The sequence below is a fragment of the Electrona antarctica genome, assembly GCF_951216825.1.
Source record: "Electrona antarctica genome assembly, chromosome: 10".
In the NCBI taxonomy this organism is placed as follows: Eukaryota; Metazoa; Chordata; class Actinopteri; order Myctophiformes; family Myctophidae; genus Electrona; species Electrona antarctica.
This window is the reverse complement of record NC_136791.1, coordinates 21,755,848-21,764,515: the sequence shown is the minus strand read 5'-3', so window position 1 is coordinate 21,764,515 and position 8,668 is coordinate 21,755,848. Positions and strand designations below refer to the sequence as shown.

Below are 8,668 nucleotides of genomic sequence, written 5' to 3'. Positions count from 1 at the left end.
AGGGAGGCACTGGGTCCCATTTTTGGCCGGGGATTATCGAACCCCCGACTTCCCGGTCTCAGGGCGGACAATCTATAAACCACAAGACCACTGAGCTGGTCTATGCGAACAAAAAGGGCAAGAAATTGGCTGTGTCGAACCGGCCTGCAGTGCACTTTTCAAACACTCACACCCCGTCCGTCCCTCCGTCCAAACCGATCTCCGGGCCACAGTGAAGGCGGTCAGTCAGATACTGTCTGAGACGCATGCATGTCCATTTGGCAGGCCCTGCAAGCAGCCTGCACTCACTCCGATGTGGGTGATCTAAGTCTGAGACGCATGCATGTCCATTTGGCAGGCCACTCACTCCGAGGTGCCCACCCACTCTCTCCAGCACACTCACATATAACAGCACAGAGGGCCTCGTTGTACTCCACCCCCCCCCCAAGGACGTGCAGGCAGGCCATGCATCTGTAATCAGGTCCAGAGTACAATGACAGCATTTCACAGAAACAGAGCCCGGGCTTTGAGACAACAGAGGATTAAAATTCCCACTCCTTATAAGTGAGCGGTCCACACACACACACGCACGCACGCACGCACGCACGCACGCACGCACGCACGCACGCACGCACGCACACACACACACACACACACACACACACACACACTCACACACACACACAAACTAACTGCCCCGGCAGTGAATTACTGCTGGGCTTCTCTGATGTGGCCTGAATATGCAGCTCAAGTCACGATGACTTCATGACACCATAATAATCACTTCCACTGAGACTTAATATTATATATGTGGCGATATGTGGGTTTTCTTGTGTTGTGTTGTGTTGTCTTGTTTGTTTTCTTTCAGTAATGATAGCCTATAGCTATATGCCAGGAATGATGGACAAAGTGCTCATGGCCGGTACTTGAGTGAGTCAAAGTACAGCTTGTCCCAGTCAAACACTTTACTCAGCTATAGTGATCTTTGCTTGCTTGGCAAAATGTATACTCGAGTTCATATACTGTATTAAACTCCTTATTTTATATTTCAGCGATTCAAATAATTTGGAAAAGGAAATCTTGACAGATCTATGGTGTGTGTGTGTGTGAGGGGGGGGGGTGTCCTGATGACAGTGAACTGACAATTTAAGGACTTTTATGCCCTTTTGAGTTTTGAGGGGCGCTAGCCTCTCCTATGCCCAGCTTTGTGTGTTTGTGTGTACCCATGGTTTGATTGGCTGAGCACGGAATGTGAGGACAGACAAGTGAGGACGCCAAATGTGATTGGCCAGAATGTCACGTGATGATGTATGATAAGAGTGCCCCTCACTTCACCAGAGTGTGATTTTTTTTATTCCAAAAAGAAAGAAAAGAAAAGGAAGAGACTATGTATAATATAATATAATAATATAAGAAAGAGGAATAAAATGGGAAAATAGCTCAAGCCTATTTTCACAATATTTATCTGTGGAACGAGTAGTCAAATGTAATGCCTCAAGCAGCAAGCCCTCAACTTTTTAGAAAAGGTTGAGAACCACTGACATATAGACAGACCCACCGTTGTTCTCAAAGTGGGGTGGTTGTCAAACATAGCCAATCTACAATCTCACAATGTGTTGCAATGCAATGGCCTATTATCTTGAGAAGATGCACGACACATGTTGAATAATTTAGAAATATTCAATCCTTCTCTTCTAGGGGTCCCTGACATTGATATTTTTTATATTGGGGCCCATGGCCAAATATATTTCTTTTTTTTGTGGGGGGGGGGGGGGGGGGTCCTTAATTGACATGCAAATTTATGTACAGCGCCACTGATAGACACTTGAAACATATTATACTAGCTATTCGACTCAACGTTGCGTTTAATGTCGCCCTCGCGTGGCGACATGTCCTTTATTTAATTCATTATTTCTGTTCCATTTTTTTTAAAACTCCATTTTAACACGGCTGTGTGTGTGTGTGTGTGTGTGTGTGTGTGTGTGTGTGTGTGTGTGTGTGTGTGTGTGTGTGACGCATAGAGCAGGCTACTGTACACACACGCACGCACGCACACGCACGCACGCACCCCGCCCCCCCCCCCCCCCCCCCCCCCCACACACACACACACGCTGCACAGAAACACACAGCTGCCTGCTGATCACAGATGCACACACACACACACGCAGAGACACAAACACAGTCATCATCGCCTCGTTTATGGTTAAAAAAAATACAGCAACGGCGAAGGGATTTATTTATTTTTGTTCTGCTTTCATGCACATAAACATAAAGTCGGTATGGAAGAAAATGTCTACATGTTGGTCATATATAGCATCGGTACATGAGATAATTTAGATAGAATGTCTCAGATATCTGCATCATTGTAGCCAGAGAGCAGAGCCGCGTCGGAACCGAACGAACGAAGGCGCTTACATTCTGGAGGAGACGCCGCGTGTGTTTGTGGAATAATATTTTTTTGTGATTTTAGCCTATATATATATTTTTTTTTTACATTTTCTGTGGGATTTATTTAATTCCTGGGTTCTTTTATAACTGAGTGATTATTCCCATCTTGGAGGACAGCAGCCAGCGGCACAGAGCTTCTGTAAAGGTTGGTATATAGAGAATAAATACGTATGTAGCCTATGCTAGTTACTATTATATACTACTAAAGCAAAGCTTGACGCTCGCCTCCCGAAAATAGCAGACCTACAAGCTCACAACGCGTCGCGTCGCGACGCGTTGTGAGCTTGTAGGTCTGCTATTTTCTCTTAACTAGATACATTATAGGTTTATACTGTACTGCTAGATGTGTACATGATATTATTTTTTTTATGCAAACGGCAAAAAGCAGTGGTCGCTGCAGCAGCTGTGATATTACTGTGTGTTATGTGTCTTCATGTCTGCATGCTTTAATGTCCCATTGTTGATATTATTGATTTATTTTGTTGCACAGTCAGACAGAGTGGCGTTGTGAAGTGGTCTCAGTCGGTTTGGCTTGCTGGTTATTAAATTATGAATATAATATACAACATGTTGTTGTTATGGTTATTATTATAGGCTATAGCCTATCGTCGGTTTGCAAACCCCCAAACAAAATGTGTCGCGGTTTTGTCAACAAAACAAGCCTTGAAATGCATCTTAATAATGCAGCATGGAATAATTATGTGTAGCCTAGATACGTTTTTCGAATGAGTGAATGAATACGGAAGACTGAGTCCAGAGTTGGTTATGGTTGCAATTGGTTTCAATTTAGAGCAACGTTATATTTTATTATGTCGTGTTTGTGTGATTTTTAGTTGGGGCTATTTTATTTTAAGAGAACATGATGGTTTTAAGCCTGTTTGTTCTCACTTTAAACATTTTAAGACGGCTATATATATATATATATATATATATATATATATATATGGTCTCTCAGCCATTCCTTCCATACACTGAAACCGAACAGGTTGTGTGATACAAGGAAGGAAGGAAGGCTGTGTCATCTCTCCTTTATTGACCGAATTATTGATGCTGTACGGGGGGGTTGATATGTGTTTTATCTATTCTAGTCCTATGGGGGTCGATATGGGTGGTTTTAGATGTGTGAGGGGGTTATCACCCCTGTATACACTACATGATAGACACACACACGGACCAAGTGTGTGACACACACACACACACACACACACACACACACACACACACACACACACACACACATATATAGGTGCGTGCCTATATGCCTATATATGGGTGTTTTGTGACCCACTTATTATGGAGCTTGTCACTGTTTCTTCCAGAATAGAATGTGTGAGCGGTTGGTTGCTTGGTTCACATCACATGCATATGAACTGTAATAACCCTGGCTGGGCTGACACCCTCATAACAGGCAGCCACACACACACACACACACACACACACACACACACACACACACACACACCTTACATCAGTAGCCTTGTTTTAAACCCATAATATGGTGTGTCTGGAGTCCCTCCAGGCTTTATACTGGTTTCTTTTCAGTTTTTTTTATTTAAATGAAATAAAAAATGTTTTCAGCAGAGATGTGACAATTGGGCAAATAAAATGATGTGAAAGGTTTCCCAACTATGTGGATACCGATATGTGGCCGATATATCAGTGCATCCCTAATTTTATATAGCAGACGTCCATCCATCCATCCATCTTCAACCGCTTATCAGTAGTCGGGTCACAGGGGGCAACAGCTCCACCAGAGTGCTCCAGACTTCCCTCTCCAGAACAACATTAGTGACTTCCTCCTGGGGGATCCCGAGACCATAGACATATATACGTAGACGCCCTTTCCGGCTCTGAGGCGCGTGTCACCATTGAAGGCACAATTTTCCCGACATTCCTTGCAAAGCATTAGCGGAAGCTTGTCAAGCTTCCGCGTGCGTAACATAAGTCCCGGAAAAGACGCGCTGTGATTGGCCAGTAGTCACTTGAGTGACAGCGAGAGACATGGAGGAGTTGCATGAGTGACGTCATTTGGGCAGCGACGCTGTCACCTTCAGCAAATGCCTTCAGCACTTCTAAATAAGAAAGCTGCGGAGAACTGTTGCTTTGTGTTCACTCTTTAATGTTTTCTGTTAGTAATCTAATCCCCCCTGGCTCTGATGTTGTATTGTTAATAACTTTGTTGTTTGTGTTTGTTTGTTTGTCTTGTTTTGTATTGTAATGTATATTGTCACGACTGTTATAAAGATTTGTTCCAATGAACTGCAACGGCCAGTGAGGCATCTATTTTTTATAATATCTATGCCCGAGACGTTCCAACTGTTTCCTCCAACTGCGCCTTGGTCTGCCCCGGGGTCTCCTCCCAGTGGGACGTGCCTCAAGGACCGCCCTATGGAGACGCCCGAGAGGTATCCTAACCAGATGCCCGAACCACCTAAGCTGGCTCCTTTCCAGGCGAAGAAGCAGCGACTCTACTCCGAGTCTCTCTCGTGTGACTGAACTTCTCACCCAATCTCTAAGAGAGATGCCAGCCACCCATCGAAGAAAACTAATTTTGGCCGCTTGTATTCGCGACCTTGCTTCTGACAGTGTGATACAAAATAACACTGGTTCCGGTCCGGAAACGTTTTCCGGGTTGCGGTGGTGGTGGACACAGGTAGTTTTCACCTGCTCCACCCCACCATCACCAAGTATTGTCTTTAAGTGCTCTTAAAGGCTGCTCTACTGTGAAGCACTGTCATTATCTGAGCTTACCCGACTGTCCCTGCTGTTGTTCATTCATTATGTGTTGTAATTATCTATTTACATTCGCCCACTTAGTTATTTTCGTCGCTGTTGGCCAGAAACCTTGTATCTCTGAGTGTCACACAAAAGCAGTGAAAACAGGTTATCTCTTTTCCTTGCGGGTACAATATGGCTTGGGATATCGCGGGAAAATCGTGGGCCAAAGATGAAAGAAAACAATAAATAAAGGAATAACATAATTGGCTTCTCGCACTCGCATGCAATTCACTATTATTCTGTTCTGTATTTAGCACACGTGTGTCATTGGGGAGGGGGGGGGGGGGGGTGTGTGTGTGTGTGTTACATCACTGTACCCTCGGGTTACCCTCCGCTTTGCTATTGTTGTGAAATCCTGGAGACTTGTTGAGATAAGCCTACACATTGTTCCTCACTCTATCTGCTTTAGTGTACATGCATAAACACGCGGATAACACAATGCTAAATATTCTGAAAATGCTCTGTAATTTAATAATCTCACATGGTACACCATATAGCACGCCACGTTGAAGTTTCTGAAACACTTGTGGTTTTGAGCAATAACATGGTTTGGTATTGATTCAGTTGGCAGCCAGTCAAAGCCTGAATCTTGTTCCTCAGCACTTGGCATTTAAGCATATCTTTTTGTTTGTTTTATTTTTTCCCTTGTGTATAGATTTTGGAGTCGAGTGAATTATCATATAACTGTTGGTGTAGTTGGTGGTCTATCTCCTTTTCATTGTGCTAGACCCCATGGGAGATGGATTACTGATGTGGAATGCCACACCACACCTACCATCAGCTCCCAGTACTCTCTCTAGGTCGTCCTCAGACGAGCCCTCCATCGTTGCTTCCAGTCATCCCGGTTCTCCATACATCTGGCCAGCTCGTTGGTGCTTTGCGCTCCTGCGTCGTTCTTGAGTACATCCACATATGTTAGCGTGGGACGTCCTCGTGACCGGTGCCCGTGTGTTGGTTCCCACAGCACCAGTTTGCTGGCTGGCAGCTCTTGGTGTCTTTGGCAGTGTCCTGCTAGTCTCATTCTCCTGGCTGCTATTTTCTGGCTCGATTTGGTTGCTCGAGTCGTGCTACTCATGCGCTGACTTGGCAGTGCCCGGGATCGAACCCAGGACATTGTTGTCAAAAGGCAAACGTGCTCTATAATGACTGAGCTGTTGTGAGATTGCTCGTCGGATGGCCAGCTCAGTGTGGCGTAGCCACGCCCTCGTCTCTGGTTCTAGGTTTGATTGATATATCTGTATTGATTATGAAATAAAACATTATGTCACGTACTGTGCATCTGACCCACCATAATCAAAAGGACAACGCAAAACAAAAGCGTACAGCTTGTTTCCATTGCCGTCCTCATATGGCAGAGCATGGCTTCTGAAGGTGGTCTCCATAGAAGGTGATCTGGAACACTGACAGACCCTGGCCATCAACGCTCCAGATGATTGCCACTTGCCAGCTGAATGATTGTGTGGCGACAACAGTTTCACACGATGGTCTTCCATACACTTACTATACTTGTAGGGAGGTCATCCCCGTTTAGAGGCTGTCCTCTTCTTCCCCATGGCGGAGGAAACCATGCAAGGCACCAACCTGCTCATCGGGAGCAGTTGGGGGTTCCAGCCTTCCAGGGTCTTGCTCAAGGACACTTTAACACTAACTCTATGGGGGAGCCTGGGATTGAACCACTCTACCTACCTCCTGAGCCACTGCCACCCCCAGTAAAAGTCACTAGTAAGGCGCCACTGAGGGCGAGAAGCAGCGAGGTCGGGGTGCACGCCTGGGTGACGGCAGACGGGCAGACTGCTGGGCGAGCGCTGGCCCTTTGGCATGGGGGGGGGGGGGGGGGTCAGATCAACATATGGAATGAATTCTGTACTGGCCATACTGTATATGGAGCGTGTCTTGAGTGTACAGGGTTTGATGAGGTCAGATCAACAAGAGCTGCGGCTGGCTCCATTTATGCAGATCTATGTGATGATCCAGTCTTCTCCATGTATGGTTAGATGAGGTCAGTGTCGTGATCTTCATATATGGAGATGGCCATGGTGGCGTGACGTGTCACGAGGCGTGATGTCACAAGGCGTGACCATATATGAAGGCGTTAAGGGTCTCCATGATGTGTGACAATGAGTGTCAAGTAGAATTTAGACACTGTAATTAATTGATAATCCTATATGAATGGCTGAACAAGATTAGCCTTTTGTAGCAGAGAAAAAGCAACTGACCAACTAAAATTAATTTACTCTTTAACTTTGGGGGGCTCACGTAGACGGGTTTAAACTGAGGCAGTAACAAATGTGAACATTCAAAGATTGCTCTTCTCAATAGCTGAGCTGGGGTTAAGATTTAATGACGATTAACGGATGTGGTGAGAGCAGTTTCCACAGTGTTTGGGTCAGCACCCCTCTATGAATCTCCTGGGGGTTTTTTTTCGGTCAGATTTTCGGTCTCTCACTATCTTGGTTCCCTCTTTTCATCACAGCCTAAGGCTGTCACAGTCATGACATTTTTGTTGGTGATTAATTGTTGTACAAATAATTAACTATTCAAGTGTAGGGAAGGAGCTCGATAACCGATACCCGAGAAAATCCAATAACAAGCTTATTGAGTACCCGTTATCAATAACGTTAATAGTTTCTTTCATATTATTTTCCAAAAGTAAAATGGTCAATTGCCTTCTGTCTGTTAGAAAAGTACTGTATTTGAAGGCCGTAGTAAAAGATACTGGTTCTGTTCAGAATGTATTGTCTCCCGTCTTTTCACAAAATAATAGAAAATGCTTGATAGTGTGTTTTTGCATTGAACATTGGAACATATCAATCAAAGCCTCTGAGGCTTTGTCAGCAATTATTGCACAGGGCAGATATGGCTGACGATTATACTTTGCAACAGCCGATCTATTTTCACTATTATTCAACGGATGAGTTAAGGAAAGTGGGTTCAATCCTTTTTAGTATCGGCAATAGATGAGACCAATTTCGGTATATGAACATGAGGTTGAAAAATGGGTGAAGTGCTGTTTCAAAAATAGGGAAATTCGGAAGATTCGCGGATGGGGGAATGACAGAGTTACCGTGTGGAGGTCCCTCTATTGTACTGTACTGTCACTGTACTGTACTACTGGCACACCCGAAATCATCATATATACAGTTAATATGTGCGTGTGTGTGTGTGTGTTAGGTTGTGCACAGGTGGTAAAAAACAACCATGCTGTTTTCGTGCTCAGACCCAGCCAGCAAGCCACCCACCCACACAGTGGTTGCACCACTCAAAAACAGTGGTGTTCAGGGTTCGTATACACCGGTCTGACGGTATAGTCTGGGTGTTCAGCTCAGCCTGGTGAGAGCCAGTCAGGCGGTGGCTCAGCGCTCAGGGCTCGTTCAGCGGTCTAATGGACGGTCGGTCAGTCGGGGTGGAATGTGTTCAGAAGTGTGGTGTCAAAGGCAGCAGCATGCCAGGCTGCCAGCCCAGG

The 8,668-nt window shown here is 45.1% G+C and overlaps 1 protein-coding gene across 1 annotated transcript in view; it reads left to right on the top strand.

Moving 5' to 3' along the window:
• Window positions 1–2,138: 2,138 nt before the first annotated feature.
• Window positions 2,139–8,668, top strand: part of marchf8 (membrane-associated ring finger (C3HC4) 8) — a 149,726-nt gene continuing 143,196 nt past the window's right edge. Inside the window, exon 1 of the mRNA XM_079511749.1 lies at window positions 2,139–2,572. The gene's annotated coding sequence lies outside the window, so the exon portion shown is untranslated. The remainder of the gene's footprint in view (window positions 2,573–8,668) is intronic.